The sequence below is a fragment of the Mytilus trossulus genome, chromosome 6, assembly GCF_036588685.1.
Source record: "Mytilus trossulus isolate FHL-02 chromosome 6, PNRI_Mtr1.1.1.hap1, whole genome shotgun sequence".
NCBI classification, from domain to species: Eukaryota; Metazoa; Mollusca; class Bivalvia; order Mytilida; family Mytilidae; genus Mytilus; species Mytilus trossulus.
In genome coordinates this window covers 85,594,669-85,617,320 of record NC_086378.1, presented here as the reverse complement: position 1 = coordinate 85,617,320, position 22,652 = coordinate 85,594,669, and positions in this window count along the sequence as shown.

Below are 22,652 nucleotides of genomic sequence, written 5' to 3'. Positions count from 1 at the left end.
ACCAAGATGAGCGACACAGGCTCTTTAGAGCCTCTAGTTTTGTTCTAGTGTGAGTTATACATCAATTCTTTTTAATTTTTTTTCACTTTACTTGTTGAAAATTCAAATATTTACAAATATATAGACACAATTCTCGAGATGTGTCTCTCTGGAGGTGTGCTTAAATTGACAAAAGTCGTAAAATACATTTAATGCATTTAAAAAAAAATACGCGATGTTCGTACCGTTTACGTTTTTGTATGTTTTGTGAATAAAAATGCGCTACAGGTGCAGAAAACACGTATTTTAAAGATATCATTGTGTGCTGGATATAAATGTCCTTTTTCAATTATGTCCATTTAAACAAGTTAAAACGCATTGCTTCGTGTTGTTATGCATTTCATTCTGAATTTTGGAAAAATAATGGGCTTTCCCGGGTAATATTTGATGACGAAAACTGAAGAATAAGCCTTCGTTTCAACTTTTTTCGTCGATTTTTATTATTTTGTTTGTTGCCGCGAATTGACAACCCACTATTACAAAAACGTTGCGTCCAGTCGAAATAAACGAAAACGATGATTAGTTTTGCACTTTATAGTCGACAATCAAAGTCAGACATGTTATTTTTCTTATATTTTCTAAATATCTATATTTATCTCCATTGCATTCGTATGTTCCGAGAAAACAATGTTTGAAAATTGGTGACCTAGATGTCGCACGCATTAAATTTCTTACGGCGGCAACCTGACGTTGTTTTGAATAGCCAAAGCAACAAAAAACGCAGTGCCATAAAAACACACAGAACAAGCGCACAACTTAGTCGATTGTCGGTGCATATATTGTTTTACATATATCATGTATATAGAGAGATACTTTTTAAACTACGATTTGATTTATCTATATGTTACTGATTTTTCTGATTATTTTTATCATTCCATGATATTGATAACCCGGAACAGATTGAATGTTTTATTTTTACTCGCAAATTTTAAATTAAGTGCAGCACTTGCAAGTTTAAACGATTAAAACTTGGATGCGTAATTGTACGACCATTTTTTTTGGCGTTTCTATCTTATAGCACTAAAGAGTCTTCTTTAAAATTTACGGACGAAGAATGATTCGGATGATGCTCCCAATGTTTCTTTGAAACGGTACGAATATATTACTATAAAAACTAAGAAAAAGCTTACACTTGTCAGAAAATACACTAAACCGGGTAACATGTTGAATTTCTTTAGAGAACTTTAAGACAAATTTCGCTGGACATCAGACGGAGTAGAAAGTTTGCCGGATATTTCATGTGTTATCACTTTATATTATCGGTTCAGTATAAGTCACGAAATTGTTTTTGAATGTTACTAAACCGACATTAGTTTCCAACACGAATATGAAAATTTTATTCGAATTTAATCTTAGAAACTCCGTGAAAGGGACATTAGGACGCAGCCGGGGACTTTTACAAGTAGATTTTTTTTCTCGCGGGAACGAAATACTACAATCTGCGTTAGATTTTTTTAAATATTGCGGAAAACATTTGAACGGCACTAAGTTACTGTATTGTAAGCGCCGAATCGGGAGTATAGATCGTGACACAATATCTTTTAAATCGTTCCTAATACTTAAAATCTCTATCAAGTTTTTTTATCTTCTTTGAATGATGCCTATTTGACAGTTACGTATCTGTCATGTTATTCTTGTGAAAACTATTTGTTTGGTACTTACAAAGACTGCATAAATAATTCCATTTGAAGTATAAAGCCCCCATACCGACAATTGTCGAGAATAACTGAAGCCGTAATTGGGGGTCCCGCAGAAGATGTGGTATGATTGCCAATGAGACAATTAACTCTCCACAAGAGACCAAAATAACACAAACATAAACAATTATAGGTCACTTTACGGACTTCAACAATGAGTGAAGCCCATGCTGCATAGTCAGCTATAAAAGGCCCCGCAATGACAATGTAAAACAATTTAAACGGGAAAACTTAAGAGCCGTATATTTTATTTGAAATGAACGAAATACAAATATGTAACACATAAACAACCGACAACCACTGAATTACGGGCTCCTGACTATATGGACTAGGGACAGGCACATACATACATAGTGTGGTGGGGTTAAACATGTTAGCGGGATCCCAACCCTCCCCTTACTAGGCAGGTACATTAACTTTACTTATTCTAGAAGTATTTTTGTAGCGTCTAAACCATGAAAAACGTCAGATTTTTAGCGATAACGTATATAGTTATCAAAAGTACCAGGATTATAATTTTAAACGCCAGACGCGCGTTTCGTCTACATAGGACTCATCAGTGACGCTCAGATCAAAATAGTTAAAAGGCCAAATAAATACGAAGTTGAAGAGCATTGAGGATCAAAAATTCCAAAACGCTTATATATAGACACGAGCATCGCTCGTTACGTCTACATATTGCAGATCAGCAATGCAAGTAAAAACGTATAAATGATTGATATTATATTTTTTAAATTTCAGTGAGTATTTTATGCATAATAAAACGACCATGAATTAATAACATTTGATCTGAAATGTAATACAAACAGTTAATTTTTCGGCATTTGATGTCCTCAGAAGAGAACAGTCTGAAAATATTTATCTCATTTAAGCCAATAGTTGTTGCTGAATTTCAGCCACATCATGAAGCAACCAAACATAATTTATATGTGAAAGTAATTATTTCGAGATGGCGTGTATATCGACTGAAACTAAAAGCTCTGCCCTGTTATTCGAAGCAAAAAAAAGCTACATGTAAAAAACAAAATGCAACCTCATTTCTTTACGGAAAATGTGAACGGAAAATAAGTTGATATAAAAAAAAGAAGACGTGGTATGACTGCCAATGAGACTTCTTTCCACAAGAGACCAAAATGACACAGGAATTTACAATTTTAGGTCACCGTACGGCCTTCAACATTGAGCAAAGCCCATACCACATAGTCAACAATAAAAGGTCCCGAAAAGAATATGTAACACAATTCAAACGAGAGCACTAACGGCCTTATTTATGTAATGTTCTTTTCCATCTGCACCAAGCGGGTCATTTCATAGGTCGCCATATCTTGCATACATAATTATAACATATGGGTTTGGAAGGCGCGAAATTACATTTATGAATTAAAGACTTTTGACAAGGTCAACACATTATATATGCGTCTATTTAGATTATATTGACTGAGGACGAACATATTTTCTCGCCACCTCTTATCTTGTATTTTTTTTTAATTAGCAGGGAGTTTTGGCAAAACTGAGTCCCGAGCCCCCTCTTAATCAAACTGCTTATAGAACCAACTAACTCAGCTCCATCATTTTCAAAATTCTGGTTCCACCACTGGTTTTTGAGAAATCAAAAAGAGAGAGAAAAAAAAGGTATTTTTTTAACATAAATTAATAATATGAAAATTTCGGTTAACTCGTTAGAAACATAAATAAAGTAAAAACATCTTTAATATTTATACACACGTACAGAAAAGTGTGTTACCGCATGCGGAGGAATATCTCAAGAACGTTTGCGATATCCCATGCAGAGTTATCTGTTTTTGCTCCCTTTCTCTGCGTGGGACATTGAATGTTTTACTGGAAAATATGAATGCCCACTCAAATGCAATCTATAAGAAAAATCGAAATATTACAGAAGAGTGTCCACCATGCACTTACACAGCACTATAATTAATATAGTGCAATAGAATGATATACAAATGGATGAAAATTATATATATGTAACTGTAATTTACAAATATCAAAATATTGTATAACAAAAAAATCGGAGTTTACTAATTTGTATCACTTCTACGATGAAGGTGCATTTATCATCTACGCACAGAAAAAAAATAAATGTACTTTAACGTCACTTTCAGGTAACGAGATGTGATTTTGTTTTCTGAGACCAGTCGGAAAGCAAGCCCCTAGAAACGTCCGTTGTTGCTACTTTCTTAAGACAACAATGGGACTGATATTAAAACCCGCCATTCTGATATTGCGTTAATTTCGCGGAATTTTTTTTTTGCCGCCAATTTGAAAGTTTATCTTTTTTTCAGTTTCCTACTTGCCATTAGGGTCTGAAATAAATTTATTTCGATTTGCTAAGCATGGATTTTATTATCAAAAGGAAAAAAAATCTCAAACATGCTTTTTTTTTACAAATTGGCCGTCTTTTATCGATCCCGTAATGCCGTTGATCGTCGTTTCAATTTTTTTTATTTTTTTTATAGGTTTACAAAGACTATATGTACTATACAAACGTTACAATTAATAATACGTATCTGAAAATAAAAATAAAAAAGCATTTTAAGCATAACGTTCTATCACCCCTTGGGAAACCCCGATTGAACTAAATTCCAACAGAAAGACATTTTTTGACATTGTAGTTTTTCGGTCGTACACATCGATGTCACCTTGCATCTAAACACAGTGACTGTCAATGTACACAACACACATTTAGTAGTTTGTTTGAAAAAGTAATGGCGAGATCAGCTGTGAATATTTGACTGGATTAATTATTCTCTTTAAGTCAGTGAAATGTATGACTTAACTAAAACAAGGTGAGGAAATCTTATACTGTCTTTGCACAACCTTAACTGCTTTGGATGACTGACATAAAACTCATTCGTTGTTTTTAATAATATATATTTGTTGTGATAAAGGAATCCTGCAAAAGTAAATGTAAAAGTATTGTCCTAAATTTGAACATAGGCAGCCAACAACCATTTTATTTTCTGGTGGGGGTAGGGGGTGGTGGCTATTGATTGTTTTGAAGAAAAAAAGTTTGTTTCCATTTTTTGATAAAAAAATAATTTGTTTTTGACCCTGAGAAAAAAACACTAATGTTTGTTCTACCCTCAGCTGCCATTAAATGAAATACTAAAATTGAAAGAGAAGTATTGTTTTCAACTTGTCTGGAAAAAAATCCATAGTTCCCCCTCCTTGAAAACAAATGGTTGCTGCCTTCAAATAATCTCTTTCAGAGTATAATTTTAATCAATCTTATTCAAAGCATTATCATACTGACATGAACTGTGACTTAATTTTGACTTGTGATCTAAAACATAATTGTTGACTTAGCCCCCAGAAACTGCACTGAAATACTTTTATATAAATTTACATAAAAATGCATAGTTTTTTTAATATTATTATTTTTTTCAAATAGAAAAAGAAAAACATAACTGAGTCTTTTTTGTTCTTATTTATTTTCAAGTTAATGATTAGCACCATTTATTTATTGGTTTAGTGTGTTATTTTTATAATTTGAGACCATTCAATAGAACTAACATGAAATCAATGAGACAATATTTATTGTTATAGATTTAGTTTGTTAATTCATACCAGGATTGCAAACTTATTTTTCTTTTATTTAAATAAATGAAGATTTTACATACAGAATACTTCCATTATGATCAGTTTTAGGTTTAAATGAAAAGGTAGGACCAACTTGCAAGTGTCAGTAATGAAAAGAAAATCCTGGTTTTTTTTTTATCATTTTATTAAATACTGTCTTGATCCATTATTTATGAATATTTAGACTACCCCTTGTACAAATTGAGTAGACATTTATTTCTGTGTAAAAATAATTTGGTTGCAGTAGTAAAAATACTTACCAAAACATGAATGTTATATAAGCTCTTGGAATATTAAATCAAAATTAAATTATTAACCCTATCATGGCACATAGGGACACATAGGGCCTATTTCACTGGGACTGAGTTCTGAAAAGTGATAAAATGTGTTTCTCTATTTTTTTGACACATGTTAACAGTATCAAAATATATTTAATAAGATTGTTTTTAATAATATTCTCTTGTAAATAACAGCATATGGTGCTAGATACACAATTGTTTGTTCCTGATAGTGTCAAACAAAGGGACGCAACTCGTGAATTACCGTCGGCCCCGCTTCGTCAGAAATATCGACACATCTAACTGGCACATTTGCGTATCTTAGCATATCAACTGGCACAAATTTGACATATCGTAGTCCAAGTTATGCTACATAACATAATTTAAATTCAGCATAGCTTCCCGAGAAGTTAAGAAAGAAAATTACGATTTTAACTTTCTGTGACCAATTTTTTTCGTCAACACCTTGACTTTGAAGACACATTTTGAGAGAAAAACATGAGTTTAATCCATAATTGAGTTGAGTAATATATTTCTTATATACTCAAGAATGTTCACTTAAAAGGAAATTAGTTTTAATTCATGCAAAAAATTTTCAAAAAACGAGCTTCAGTTTTTTTGGTAAAAAAATGCCCATATATGGTAATCACATGACGTCCATTGTTGCTTTAAGAAATGGGGTCAAACCGGGGTCAGCTTTCCGACTGAGACAAGTGCTTGTAACCGTCTACAAAAACATGCGGTCATCCGATGTTCAGTATTTCAGTACTTTGATTCATATTGTTACGGAATGGGGTTTTCATTATTTAAACGTTTCTGAAGAAGTATGAATGATTGCTGATAAATGAATTTGTAACTTGTGTGATAGACTAGTGAGAATTATGTAACTGAATGTAACTTATTTGTGTGAAAGTGAACCCCCTTTTCTCTTGTTAAAACTACGTTGTGAAATTTTATTACTTTGTTTGATATGAAATGTCAGTTGAGAAAACATTTAACGTGATTCTCTGGTATCTTATTGTAGTTACTAAATATGTCCGAATGTACAAACTTTAATTAGGAAAGTCATCTTGTTAAAATATAGCTCTGGTCTTTTCCGTAGATGGACGTCGCCATGTTGTTGTGTTTGTTTACATAACGTTGGAATTTCAAATACCCATATGTTGAAAATTAAGTGCAAACTGTGTCATGACGTCACTCAAACTGTTGTCTAAACGTCAAAACTGTCGTCGTTTTTGTGTCTGTAGAAAGGTTAGAATCAGAGTTTATTTTTGCTGAATTTCCTGAAAACGTTTCCTGATTAATTTTAAAGAGAAATAGTTAAACAGAGTTAAAAGCTGAAATTCGAGATAATTATTGTTGTTTGACATCAGTCACTTTGGCGCTTTTTCCTGCTTTTTATATCGTTGTTAGTAAAGCTGAGTTGTTTCATCTTTTGGTCAGAAAAGTATAAAGTAATAGTTGTAGTTTTAGTTTCCGCTGAATTATTAAGCATAATATTCTTGGGTATATATTTTCGAGGTTCAAGTTATCTATATTATTGTCTGTGTTATATTTGAATGTGTCTTATGTCCATATTTATTTGTTCCTAACCAGAGCTTTCCCCGTTTTCCCTGTTTTAGCTACAATAGATTCCAGGGAAGTATTTTGTTTAATCACTATTATTTCTATATAGGCATAGGCAGCTGGAGCAGAAAGAGGTTTTAAATATTAATATATTTGTTATTATAATTGTTTACATCTGATGGTTATTAGCAATATTATTCATTGCTAAATTAAAAGAGTTATTTATTCTATATTTGCATTACGTTTTTATGAGTTCGCTTGTGTTATTCCGTAGTAGTTAAGAGATAGGATTTACAACCCCTCTCCCAAATCTATATTTGTCAAACGAATTACGAACACAAACTAAAATAAGATATCATCTGCTGACAGTATCCTAGACAGTAGTTCCAGTGTATGACAGCTATCCAGTTATATCAAACTACATTATCCAGCTGAAAAGCAGTGTAGCAGTATCTAAACAGAAAGCTGTAATATTTACAACCAGAAAATACACACTACACCCCTCCCCCGGCCCGTTACATTTCTGGTGGCAGCGGTGGGGTAGTTTCAATTTAAAAGAAGCTATCTTAACGGACTCGACAGTAAGTATAACTGATCATGGCAGAAAAAGATAGTACACTGGACTGGACAGGCACAGATAAATCTGACCACTTGCTAACTCCAGAAGCAGAATTAATACCAGAAGGACGTGCCCAGGGATCAAGACTCCCCACATCTGTACAGCATGATTTTATTGACGCTACCCCATCAGGAGAAGTACAGGTGCGGGTGAAAATGAGAGATGAAAGACAAGTTATGGGCAATATTAGACTAAACAAAAATGCAGATAATTTAATTTTAATGGAGGAACCTATTAATGGCGGGGCGGCTTCAAGAGATGGAACCGCCGCTGGTTCAGTGACTCGCGAGTGCACTGTCAATCAGCAGGTATCCCATGGAGGAGATAAATTTTCAGGTTATTTTGCTGACTCATCCGTACAAGATCGTTTTGGTGATCAGCGTTTTTCCCATCAGCGTGAAAATTTCTCGAGTCCAGTTTTTACTAAAGGTCAAGTCCCTATGGACGTAGAGGGTGCAAGTATTTTGCAGGGTATCTCCCAAGGTCCCCAATGGACCAATGCAATGCCATCCGGAGGCACGCGGGTTAATCCATGGAAGGTCCGCACTGGTACAGAAGATCCCATAGAGTGCAATGGCCATGCACGGGAGTCTTCCAGGATAGTATCAGGGTACGAGGGTGTACTTGGTTATCGCGATAATCAAGGGTTTAGCCAGGGTTCTAATGTAACAAATAATAGATATGAAAATAATTTAAGGACACATCCTTTGATTAGTTTTGCTCATAACAGTAATAGTGCATATGCACGGGGTAATAAGAAAGCAGCGGCAACTTACGATGGTTTGGGTAGTTGGCAAGACTACATTATACATTTTGAAATGATCGCTGAAATAAATGGGTGGGACGAAAATACAAAAGCCTTAGAGTTGGCTACATGCCTCAGAGGGTCGGCACAAGCTATTTTGAGTGATTTAAGGCCAGATTTAAGACAAAGCTACGCACATTTAGTTGCAGCACTCACCTCACGGTTTCAACCGAGCAATCAAGCAGAATTTTATAGAGCCCAAATGAAAGGTAAAAGTAGAAATAAAGATCAGTCGTTGCCCGAACTTGCCCAGGACATTAAGAGAGTAACTAGGTTAGCTTATCCAACTGCTCCGATAGAGGTAAGATAACAGTTAGCCAGAAACTGTTTTTATAGATTCTTTGAATGACGCAGATTTAGAATGGGCAATATTTCAGGGTAAGCCAATTTCTATAGACGACAGTGTAAGAATGGGCCTAGAATTTGAAGCGTTTAATTCAGGACATAGAAGGAAGTTTAATAGCCGAGCTGCATCACGAATGCAGTCAAGTATATCAGACGATGAAGAGGGTCCTGAAATACACATGAATAGCATAATTGACAGATTGGCAAAAAATTGAAAATAGTCAGTCCCAACAGAAACCTAGTTTTAAATCAGAAGCTACCTGCTATTTTTGTGGAATAAAAGGACATAACAAAAGAGATTGCAGAAATTTCCAAGAAATGAGAAACAGTGACAAATACGTGCCAAATAATAGAACGGGAAATAAATGGTCACAAGGAACACAAACTGATACCAGAGGCCAGACTAAATCGGGAAACTTTTAGAGGCTAAAGCTGACGGTCTACCTTTAGCCAATATTGAATTTAACGAAGGACCGCTTAAATCTTTCAAATTTTAAAAGTGCCAGTCTTCCTAGGAATCAGGCAGTGGTGAAAACATGACCAAAAAAACCCACCCAATTTGACATTGATTTCAGTTCATAAAATGTAGTTATGCACAAAAATAACATTTTTTTTTCATTATCTGTTCTGGTAATAGAAGATACAATTTGGTTGAAATGCACTAGAAATTAACGAATAAGGGGAGGTAACTCTGTAATTTGCTATAGTTTGCTATCATTCTAACCAATTTTCTAACCAAGTTATTTAATATTACCAGACACACACAAACGAAAGACCAATTATTTTTTAACTCAGGACGATGGTTAGTATTAAATAGCATGATTAGCTCGGAGGGTTTTTTCTGATCATGTTTTGATTTTTCCCTAAATTGCCTGATTCTTACAAAGACTGGCACGTAAATGATGATTCAAACGATAGTTTATATTTTAAGTTAAAAATTAATGGGATGTCCGTTAATTGTTTAATTGATACAGGATCAACTTTATCAGTGATCCATATAAGAAAATTTTTATCTATCCCAGAATCACAGAGACCAGATAAAATTTATGAAGGCATTCAATTAAAACTTGCTAATGGTGAAATTATTAAAACTATAGGCCAAGCCGATTTCGATATTAAAATTAATGACAAAATATGGAAACAGCGGTTTGTGATCGCCGAAATTGATGCCCCTGCAATAATTGGTTATAATTTTTTATATTCTAAAAATTGTAAGCTTGATATTAGACATAGTAAGTTAACTATTGAAGATTTTGAAATAGTATGTCAAAAAGAAAGTCAAATGTCTAGTATTAAAATAGCTTCAGAACAAAATGTAATACTCCCCCCTAACTCAGAAACTATCATAATGAGTAAAGTACTTGGAGATTCTAGTCATTTAATGGATGCAATGATAGAACCTGTAATGAAACAGGACAATGAAATTTTAGTAGCTAGAGCTTTGGTGGACCCTAGTAGTGGGCGGATTCCATTACGTATAGCAAATTTGACTAGCTTCGAGAGAACCTTAGACAAGAGCACATGTTTAGCAAAATGTCATCTTTGTGGCAATATTTTTGAAATTGAAAATACTGAACAAATGAATCTTAAAGTATTTAAAATAAAAGAGAGCAAATCAGACGAGGTTCCAGAACATTTAGTTACCTTATTCGAAAATAGTATTTCTAATTTGACAGAGAAACAAGAATTACAAATGAAAGGAGTTTTAAAAAGACAAGCAGATGCGTTTGCAAACTCCAAGAATGAATTAGGTAGTACAGACCTAATAGAACACAAGATAAATACAGGGGATGCTACTCCTATTAAACAGAATCCGAGGAGACTACCATTGGCCAAACAAGAAGTTGCAGATCGCGAGGTTCAACGAATGTTGGATATTAGAGTTATAGAACCGTCTATAAGTCCCTGGTCATCACCGATAGTACTCGTGCCAAAGAAAAATGACCCTACTTCCGTTAGATTCTGTATTGATTACAGAAGGATAAATAATTTGACTGGCAGGTTCAGATGGACCCTGCAGACAAAGAAAATACTGCATTTGTTACCAAAAGAGGCTTATCCCAATTTCGTTGCATGTCATTTGGCCTATGCAATGCTGGGGCTTGCTTTGAGCGATTAATGGAATGTGAACTTGCAGGTTTAAATTGGCAGATATGTCTTCTTTATCTAGACGATGTTATAATATTTTCAGATACTTTTGAAAATCACATCGAAAGATTAGAGTTGGTCATATCTAAAATTAGAGAAGCAGGGCTAAAAATATCTCCTAAAAAGAGTGCCTTATTTCAAGAAAAGGTACATTTCTTAGGTCATTTAGTCTCTCGAGAAGGAATAGCAACTGACCCTGTTAAAATAAGTGCGATAAAACCTGGCCAACACCTACTTCTGTTCACGACATTCGCAGTTTCCTGGGTACCTGTTCCTACTACAGAAAATTTATTTAAAAATTTTCTGATACAGCTAGGCCCTTGCATAAATTGACGGAAAAAGGTCGAGAATTTAAATGGACTAGTGATTGCCAGGAATCTTTTGAAAAATTAAAACAATTTCTCATTTCAGCTCCCATACTTAGTTACCCAGATATGAATAAGAAATTTATTTTAGATACTGACGCTAGCGGATTTGGTGTAGGAGCTGTGTTATCCCAGGTCCATGAAAATGGAGAAAGGGTAGTAGCTTATTACAGTAAAAGTTTTAGTAAAACAGAACGGCAATACTGTGTGACAAGACGTGTTTTGTTAGCTATCGTAGCATCAATCAAACACTTCCATCACTATGTGTATAGTACAAGCTCTCTTGTTAGAACAGACCACGGTGCGCTACGATGGCTTCTAAACTTTAAAAATCCAGAAGGCCAAACAGCCCGATGGTTAGAGTTTTTGTCGTCTTATAATTTTGAAATCCAACACAGGGCAGGTAGACAACATGGGAATGCAGATGGACTTTCGCGTCGTCCATGTACACAATGCACCCATTGTTCACGACAAGAGACAAAAGAGTCTAATGCAGGAGAAGATCCGAGTTGTTACTTGCGCGCAGTTAAAACAGCAAAACTCGATTCTACAATCAGAGAAGAAATTGAAATTGAAAGTACAGAGCGAGGAGCAAATTGGATGCAAAGTAAGACAACAGAAGAAATATTAGCCGCTCAACAACAAGACGATACAAATGCAGTTATCTTGAAATTGAAATTAGAAAATCAACCAAAACCAAAGTGGAAAGACATTTCTCTTGAGAGTAAACAGGTTAAAACATATTGGGCTCAATGGGATAAGTTAAAAGTTATAAATGGTCTCCTATATAGAGAATGGGTTTCAAACGTTCAGGGAAATGTCCAACAATTAATTTTACCCTTGTGCTTGCATGATCAAGTATTAAAAATGTTACACGACGATCTTGTGGCAGGTCATTTTGGTATACATAGGACGCTAGCGAGAGTTTCGAGCAGGTTTTACTGGGCAGGTTATAAAGAAACCATAGAAATTTGGTGTAAATGCTGTGAAATCTGTAGTACAAGAAAGGGCCCAACGCGTCATCCTAGAGGCCCTATGAAACAGTATTTAGTTGGAGCCCCACTGGAGCGTGTTGCTATAGACATTCTCGGTCCTTTACCAGAAACAAAGAACAAAAATAAATATATTTTAGTTATAACCGATTATTTCAGTCGATGGGCAGAATCGTATCCAATGCCCGATCAAGAAGCAGAAACTGTAACAAGATTTTTTGTTAACGAATTCATATCCCGTTTCAGTCTACCAAGATAAATACACACAGATCAAGGGAGGCAGTTTGAGTCTCATCTATTTCGGTCATTATGTAAAACATTTAAAATCGACAAAACAAGAACAACCGCACTGCACCCCAAAGTGACGGCATGGTGGAAAGGTTGAATAGAACAATAGAAGACATATTAAGTAAATTTATTGCAAAAGACCAACGAGATTGGGATTTGCACTTACCATTAGCTATGATGGCTTATAGGAGTTCTGTACATGAAAGTACAGGATATTCCCCAAGCATGTTGATGTTTGGAAGGGAAATAGAGTTACCAGTCGATTTGTTGTATGGGCAATCCCCTTCGGACAACATTACTCACCAGTACCTTGCCAAATTAATCCCAAACTTATGGCGAATTCATAATATTGCACGAGAAAAAATGGCTGCTGCAAGTAACCGACAAAAACAGCAGTACGATCACAAAATATATGCCCGTCAATACAAAGTTGGCGATGTAGTATGGGTTTATAATCCATCTAAAGCAAAGGGGAAAAGTCCAAAACTGCAGTGCAAATGGACTGGCCCATATTTGATTATAGCAGTGTTCACAGATCTAATCTACAAAATTCAGAAGTCTGAATTTTCAAGAGAAATAATAATACATCATGATAGGATGAAAACATTTATTGGTAGCTTTGACAACTGGCTTCTGAAAAGTAATAATAAGTCGTCAGTTTCAATCTTCGAGACTGCAGATGATAGTCTTTATACTGAAGAACCGGAAAAAGAAAATGCAGATCATGTCAAAATGCCCCGAAGAAGTAATAGGCATTCTAAACCTCCCGATCGATTTATTACATAGCAATCCCATCCGTCTTAGATGTATAAAATAGTCGCCAACTGTCTGAATTGTTTTCATAAATAGTATATTTATATCTTTATGTATATTAATACTTTATTTTAGCTTTCATGCTGAAAGAATAATATAGATATTATTGCTTTATTAGGCAGTTGTAGTTTGCAGTATCTGATAGTTATAGGTGATATAAACTTGATTGTTTTCCTGATATACAGATTTCAAGTATTGTTCCAGAATACTGATGTATTAACACAATTTTCTAGCTGTTACAGACTGAATGAATCCAGTGGCAAGTCTAGTAGCCCTGTAACGTCCCATATAGCTCTGGTTAGGTAGTTTCAAATCTCCAAATTTATCATCTTGATATCAAGAACTTATGAGTGTAATATTTTTTTTCTTCAGATGCATACATGTGATATATGTTTCAAGAACTATAAAGATGATGAACTGTTAAAGAGACATACTAGGTATGCACAAAGTAACACATTTGAAAAGTGCTGGTATTCAAAAAGAAGAATCATAAAGCCAAAATTGAAACACCAGCAGTGCAGAACTTTCAACTCACGCCAATAGCCAGTCTTACTCCAATATATTTAGGGATACCAGATGACCTTCCATTAGAAAATATACTACAGCCAAACTTGTTTCCTGAGATGCCAAGACAGACAGGGACTCCAGTCTCTCTGTTGAGTCTTCTCAATGATTACAACAACAACAACTCAACTACTAGTCAATTACCAGCTCCAATTACACCCGTGAAATCTCCACCAAGTCAACCCATTTTTACAGCAATTCAAATTGATGAATTTTATAACCCTAAGAAAAGCAAAGAGATCATTGTACTAGATGAGTCATATTTGACGCTCAATCCACCAGTCACACCTGCTAGTCCCAGAGTTGAACCTTATGATCCAGAGGAAACAGGGAAGGACAGACGTGAAGTAATCTTCAAGGAAGAGATACCGTTCTACCCACCCAGAAAAATTGACCTGAATAGCAGGCATGGGAGAACTTATGACTGGTCACACCTTCAGCTCCCCAGTGAAGAATGCAGAGATGACCCCAGACTACAATTAAGTTGCCCCCCATCTAGCTATATCAAAAATGAAGACGCAACATGGGTAAGAAAAATAAGGAATAAAGCAAGAGAGTTCAACACAGAGATAAAAGTAGTACCAGACGGCTACTTGGGAGTAAAGAAAGAAGAGAAAGTGATTTTGCCTGATGGGACCATATATCTACTTACATCAACATGGATTCCTGATCCAGAAATTTTGAAAAGGAGAAATATGGGAATACAAACAGATAAAGACATGGCATCTGAAAAGGAAAAATTTGAATTGGTAAAGAAACACAAACAGATGTACAAACAGAAGACACAGGGATCCAATGTGACATTTTGAAAGAGCTTTTTAATTGTTTTTAAATTTATTATTTTAATGTGCTAACCAGATGCCTAATTCATTTATAAAATTATTACAAGTAAGTAGTATAGGATATTTTATGAAAATACTTTGTTCGAGGACGAACATATTTTTTTTAGAAGGGGGTAATGTTACGGAATGAGTTTTCATGATTTAAACGTTTCTGAAGAAGTATGAATGATTGCTGATAAATGAATTTGTAACTTGGGTGATAGACTAGTGAGAATTATGTAACTGGATGTAACTTATTTGTGTGAAAGTGAACCCCCTTTTCTCTTCTTAAAACTACGTTGTGAAATTTACTTTGTTTGATATGATATGTCAGTTGAGAAAACATTTAACGTGATTCTCTGGTATCTTATTGTAGTTACTAAATATGTCCGAATGTACAAACTTTAATTAGGAAAGTCATCTTGTTAAAATATAGCTCTGGTCTTTTCCGTAGATGGACGTCGCCATGTTGTTGTGTTTGTTTACATAACGTTGGAATTTCAAATACCCGTATGTTGAACGTTAAGTGCAAACTGTGTCATGACCTCACTCAAACTGTTGTCTAAACGTCAAAACTGTTGTCGTTTTTGTGTCTGTAGTCAAAATTGTGTCGTTTCAAAACTATAAAAAAAGCACAGCTAGTGTTCCGATTTAGTCTTGTTTCATCTGGGCACGACCTATAGCAGTTATTAAAGTTCCGGAAAGTTTATATTTAGATAGAGAAAGGTTAGAATCAGAGTTTATTTTTGCTGAATTTCCTGAAAACGTTTCCTGATTAGTTTTAAAGAGAAATTCAAGTTGAATAATTGGAAAATCATGGTTGTTGTTTTAAATTGCTTTGGTGTAAATACTGAATGTATTTATAGCTTGGTATGAGTAAAACATTAGAGATTTTAAAGGAAAAACACAAAAGATAGCTGTAGCTATCTTATAGTCTACACACAGCAGTGTGATAGGTCGCCAGTTCTTAAGATAAAACTTTGAGTTACCCTCCTTTGGTATACAGGTAATGAGTCCCTGTCTTTGAGTGATAGAGAACTTTCCAGTAAGACCCCTTTTTGGCCCCAAAATATAGCAGTTTTTTAAAATTATTAAAATGTAAACTTTTAGTTACTTATTGGACAGACGAATGCTTCTGCTACATAAATATGGGCCGTTTTTGACAATACAATGCACATATATCGGGTAGTAATACCAGTAAGTCATGCTTAATTACTGAAATCTCCACAATTATAGCATTTTAGTTAAATGTTAGACGGTTTTCGTGTAAAACGAAAGTGGCCGCATCCGTGTTCATCCTTAACATTGAAATGTAAGTTGTATTTGATGATCATATATAAAGATTGTGGATGAACACTGATGCGGCCACTTTCATTTTTGACTAAAACATCTGAAAAGTGACATTTTTCGGCATATTTGGGAGATTTTTCATATTTGAGCTTAAATCAGATCGTTTTAAATGAATAAAGCAGTCAAAATCTTTCAAAAAAAATAATGGAATCAAACGAAATAGACACTTTTGTGTTTAAAAAGTGGTCAAAATCTTTCGCCAGATGCACCTGAAATTTGAGGCCAAAATCGGGCCTTACCGGACCTACTCCTTTAATATCATTTCAGAAAAATTTATAAAACTCAACAGTGAATCCGTCTATATCAGGTGATTAGGAGTTCTTCAAACGCTTAAAAGAAGACAGATATTCCTGTACTGATAAAGGTCCTTCACATGATTTCCCCTCTTCCTCAATAGGTTTTGTAATAAAAGGATTGTCATGCTGAAGAAATGTGCTCCTGTGAGTTTCAAGTAACAATGGGTTAGAAGTAGTATACAATTTTTTATAAAATTGTTTTTGTTCATTTCTAATAATACATGGATCCGCGTTTGGGAATATTTTTTTCTGTATAATGTTTTTTTTTCCAAATTACAAAAAAAGTTACTTCCATTTCCCCCTCTACTTGCCGTGTTGCCTTTGCTCTTGTAATTATCCCTTTAACAATTTTTTTCTTACTACTTTTAATTCTAGTTCCAACCCTTCCCTTTATTGGTGTACTGATGGCAAGTTATTCTCTATGAGTTTTTTTTTTATCTAGTAATGATATCTTGTATAATAATTCTGTTTCTTTTTTATTTTGTTCCTTCTTCCAGAAAGACGAAAATGAGATTGCAGATCCACGAACTTTCATCTTAATCATATCCCATAAAAGCTGATAGCTTATGTTAAACTGTTTATCCTCTGTCTCAATATCAATAGATGGATCAGACTCATATTCTTCAATGACAGTTTTGATATCCCCTTTATCTTTCTTCAATAAACTCAGTTTCCTTCAAAATATTAAATTTCCATGTACCCTTCCCTCTTATCTGGCTAATTAAAAAGTACTGGAGAATGATCCGATCTACAACTAATTCCTATATCTGATGAAATTACAAATGCTTCTATATCAGAGGTCATCACGAAGTAGTCCAAACGACTTTGTTTGCGTTTTGGACCCCTCCATGAGTACCTCTTTTTAAAAAAGGTGCGCAGGCGCCATAAATCTAATAAATCAAGGTCATGCAGAACCTCATGTATCGTAGCTTTTGACTGGGGTTTATTTTCATTTCTATAATATAATGTGTTCATCTCATAATCTTGAACAACATTCCAATCACCCACCACTACAATTGACGAGTTGCCAAAGTGGTATATTTTGTTTTTTATGTTGTCAAAAAAGGCTGGTTCATCATTATTCGGGCCATATATTGCTGCCAAAATTATACGATAGTCCTGAATGGTGATATTTAATATAACAAAATTTCCAGACAAGTCTATAGTTTCCCCATGATTTTAGACTCAAAAGTATTTCTGAAAAGAACAGCTACCCCTCTACTTTTACTAGAAAAAGAACTAAATTTCCCCACATATCCCCATTCATGCAGCCATTGTTTTTTTCTTTTTTCAGATGTGCTATGGGTGTCTACTAATATAATTATATCATATAAGTCCTTCTTTTTTGTAAATATATCAATTCTTTTAACTGTTTCTGATAAACCCCTGCAGTTTACACTACCAATAGTTATAGTCGACATAATATTATCAATTGGTTAAACAAGAATAGCTTAAATAATAATAAATATAAATATCTATAAGCCCAATATATACAAGCAGTATCAATTAAGAGATAACTGTATTGTATTTGAAGCTTTAAGGACGTCCATCGGTAGTTTTACTGTCGCAAATTTAGTTTACCTGGCGACGCGGAGCGGAGACAGGTAAACGGGTATTTGCGACAGTAAAACTACCGATGGACGTCCGAAAAGCTTCAAATACAATACAGTTATCTCTATTCTAATGCAAAACAAATTCATAATTAAATTTCAGTCATAATGTCAGTGTAAAATCTTCATTAAAGAAAATTCCGCGAAAAGATGTTATCTTCTTTGGTCCCTACACTAGGTGACGTCATAGGTATGCTTCCGGCGTCAAACATAAACACCTGGCGTTTTCTGGCGTCTGTGCCGCTTCAGAATGTAATAAAATTTGATAAAAAGAAGATTTGTAGGCGCAAAAAGTGAGTTTGTTGTCTACTATTGTAGAAATAACATGTCAATACATTCCGAAATTCAAAATGTCAGCTTCCTTAGTTACAGACAAGGAGATAGAGAATTTTACGCTTGCTTTCATCCAATCAGAACAATTGTTACAAAATAATTGCATTAGAATAGACCATACACATGTGCATCTTTATGTAAAAGTGTTCTCCCAATGTTTCAATTTTTTACTTAGAGTTACCCCCCTCCCCCAACGGATCGAGAGCATCATAGTATAAATAAAATGAGCAAATATTTTTGTGCTAAAGTAAAACTGAAACATATATAAAAATGTTCTGTGAAACTTCATTTGTACCTCGATGTGCACGTTTTAATTTTAAATTTGTGTATAGTTCGTTTTTAAGAGAGACAATGTATACCAAAGAATAGCATATAATAATAAAAGTCAACATGCTAATTTATTATCCCCATGCTAAAAAAAAGAAAGTAAAGAAACGAAAAATGGAAACAAAAAACCCCCCACAATAACAACAGAGAATTTTGACCAACACAGGTACATGCGTTTATACAATTGAAGAAAAAAAGAAAAAAAACCTACATACAAATATACACATGCATCCTTAAATCCTGATACACAAACAACCATCCATATTCAATTAAATTACGATTGCTGACCCCATCTTAACTGTACATGTACATGCATCTATCATTTCAGTGTTACATGTGTATTGTGTTTATCCAGAGTGAAACTAACACTTATTTATTGTATGATAACATTTATTGACAAGGGTTTCATTTTATAAGTTTTTGTTTATTAATCTCACGATTATGTGCAGGAATCGCCCGAAGTAGTACTAGGACAAATTTATAGTTATAATTTATAGGTCTAAGAGACATTTTTTAACGGTTCATTATTCTCGCAGAGACCAGATAAGATTTAACTTCTATTTCCAAGAGGAGATGGTGTTCGGTGTATTTTTTTTTCATATCAGCGAAGTGGCCCGGAAGTTTTTAAATCGAAGACCAGATTACTTCTAACCAATGTTGACAAGTTCATTTATATACACATTATCTATTTGATATTATTCCCGACTTTGTACTTAGTTTATATCTATTTTACCCTATGCTATAATGATCTTACTATATTTAACATATTTTGTATTATATGGTTCAATGAATCCAAAATACTCAATTTGGGCTCTCTGAAATTTACTCACCACTGGCTATTGGACAAACTACTTTACTTAATAGTTGTTTTATCTGGTTCTATCTAGTTTAACAGTTCACCCTTTGACTATATGTATTGTACTTTTGAACTATATTGTCAATGCAGAATAAGAAACACCAGAAACAACATCAATAGCCGTAGCCAGCATAATTAAGGTATTTACATTTAAGGGTTTTTCAAATTAGTTTATGGTTAAATGATTTTGACTTAAATATTTTATTTAGTTTCATTTACTTTGATAACTGCATTTCAAACTTTATATTTTCTTATTTACCTGTAATTAACTTTCAATGTTATATAGTATTTTATATAGTAGTATGGTCAACTTACTTTAGTGAACAGTTTTCATTAGCATTGATTGAACAAATTGTTCACATTCAGAGTGGTCATTTTACTGTAATTTGCATTATTATTTATTTGCAATTGTGTAATTAAAAATAATATATATTATTTGCTACAAAATGATATATTCATATGCATTTATATGTAAAAGTGTATTTATTTGTCATTATCTGTATATTTCAGATCTGTCGTAGCCTTCTATTCTATGTTATATTTATTAAAATATATGAACGTTCTGCATTCAATTTATCTGAGCCTTATTCCACTTGGTCACACCAAAAATATATAAAAAAATGTGTATTTTAAATGTGCAGTTTTTGCTAAATTCTCTACAGGAAGTTTTGAAACGGATAGAAAAATTAAAGACTAGTACAGAAATAGACCCTAAATTCCGTATTTTTTTTTAGTTATGCCACTCCCTGAATATACAGGCTACAATGCAAGGATTACTACTTTTAACTTTGGTGTTGAAAACAATATAAAAAAGAACGACATTTTTACAAAATATCAACAAATAATAAACGACAATAAACAAATTTGAATAAATGTATAACAAATTTGAAATGTTAGAACCGGTCATTATACGAGATATTCTTACGAGCCCAGTTTCTGCCTTATGTTGTCATAAATGTCAAAACGATGCCGGATCCCCTTGCTGTCGGTGTCATGTATATGAACTTTGAAATACCACGCACTGGTGACATCCTCATGCAGGTATAGTCTATTTAGTAGCCCTTTGTTCAATTTTGTAACATCGTCAGAGATGCGAAATTCTAACTTCTCATTGATAAGTTTTCTATTTCGCAAAATAGAGATTTTCGATTTCAGGCGCATAAATTTCACAGAAATTGGTCTAGGTTTGCCGTGTTTTCCTGGTATCTTGTGTGCTGCTACAATCTCTGATGGTTCAATATTTACACCCAGTTTACTTATCTCATGAAAAAGCTATGAGGCATTTTTCCCCCTTTTTTCTAGAATTCAAATATTTTAATAAAAAATTTTTCATGAGTATTGTTCATTCCAATTTTATAATTTCATTGCTTCGGTTGCACGTTTACCCGTATTTTTAATCTCTTCTTCCAAAAGCCTGTTTTCTTTGTGAAGGTTTGTGTTTTTTCTAAGATATTCGCATTGTCAAATTCTACAATGTCTATTCTTTTACTAAGTCTAGATACCTCTGACTTAAAGTGCTGTTCTACATTTTCTTTATTAGTTTGAATTTCAACCATCATTTCTTTTTGAAGTTCTTTTTACATCTCTTTTTTTTTTCATTTGGGCAAGCAAGCTTGTACATGTAACTGTTTCAGTGACAATCATTTCAACATCTTCTTTTTCAATATGTTTTCCATTGAATTCCTGTCTCATTTAAATCGATTTTGATGCATAAACTATGATCGCCATCGCTAGATAGACATGTATGCGGGCGTTTTGCAGATTTTGGTTTTGCATGTGTTGAGTCATTAAATACAGAGTCATCATTTTCCTGTGTAGCAGAGAGTTTGCCAACATTAGCTGTAGAAACAAAGCTCGTAATTTGTTGTTGTTACGTCATTCTCGGCTTACGAGATATTTTAATGTTAATGTATGAACAATATATAGTTATTGTATAAAACTTGTTTTGTTTACAAACAATTTACGATATAGTTTTCGAGCTATTCTACCATGAGTTTTATTTACTCAATTAAGTCACTACCAATAAAATTGAGAATGGATATGGGGAATGTGTCAAAGAGACAACAACCCGACCAAATAAGAATGTTTTTTTTCTTTTGTCCGAACTCCAAATGGCTATTAAAGTATCTTTCTTTGGTAAATGCATGAAAACTTTTTTTTAGAAAGACTCACATATTGTTACTTGAGTTTCTAAAGTCCAAGAAAAAATATACAGAACTGTAAAACTTCAAACTAGCACAAAACATTGGAGCGTTAATACCCTCGACTCACCACAGACGCCATAGTACTTTCAAAGATAAATCTACAAACTCCCTTTAAATGGCAAAATTAGCTTGTATGATGAACTATTTTAAAATAGGTATATATTGAAATTGTTGTTGTCTTACAGACGAAATTTGATCCTTTTATTGTTTTTGTACAAATGCTTCTCCTGACTAATATGATTTATAACAAATAAAGACAACTGTAGTATATCGCTGTTCAAAAGTTAAAGATCGATTGATAGAAAACAAATCATGGTAACAAACTAGAATCGAGGGAAACACATCAACTGTAAGAGGTAAACAACGAAACAACCGAACCACAAAAGTTCATACAAAGAAATATACCAAAACAACATTGCAACACACACATTGGGGCATTTTATAGCTCACTATGCGGTATGGGCTTTGCTTATTGTTGAAAACCGTACGATGACCTATAGTTGTTAATATTTGTGTCATTTTGATCTTTTGTGGATAGTTGTCTCATTGGCAATCATATCACATCTTTTTTTTTTAATATATATTGTATATTTGTTATTTGATTTTTTATGTACAATTTACGTTTATACTTACTTGCAATATAGGCATACACTTTAAATTTTCTTCTTTGCAGTGTCATGATTGTTACATGTAGTCAAATAGTCAATATATTTTTTTTAATGGCTCATACCTTTTTCGC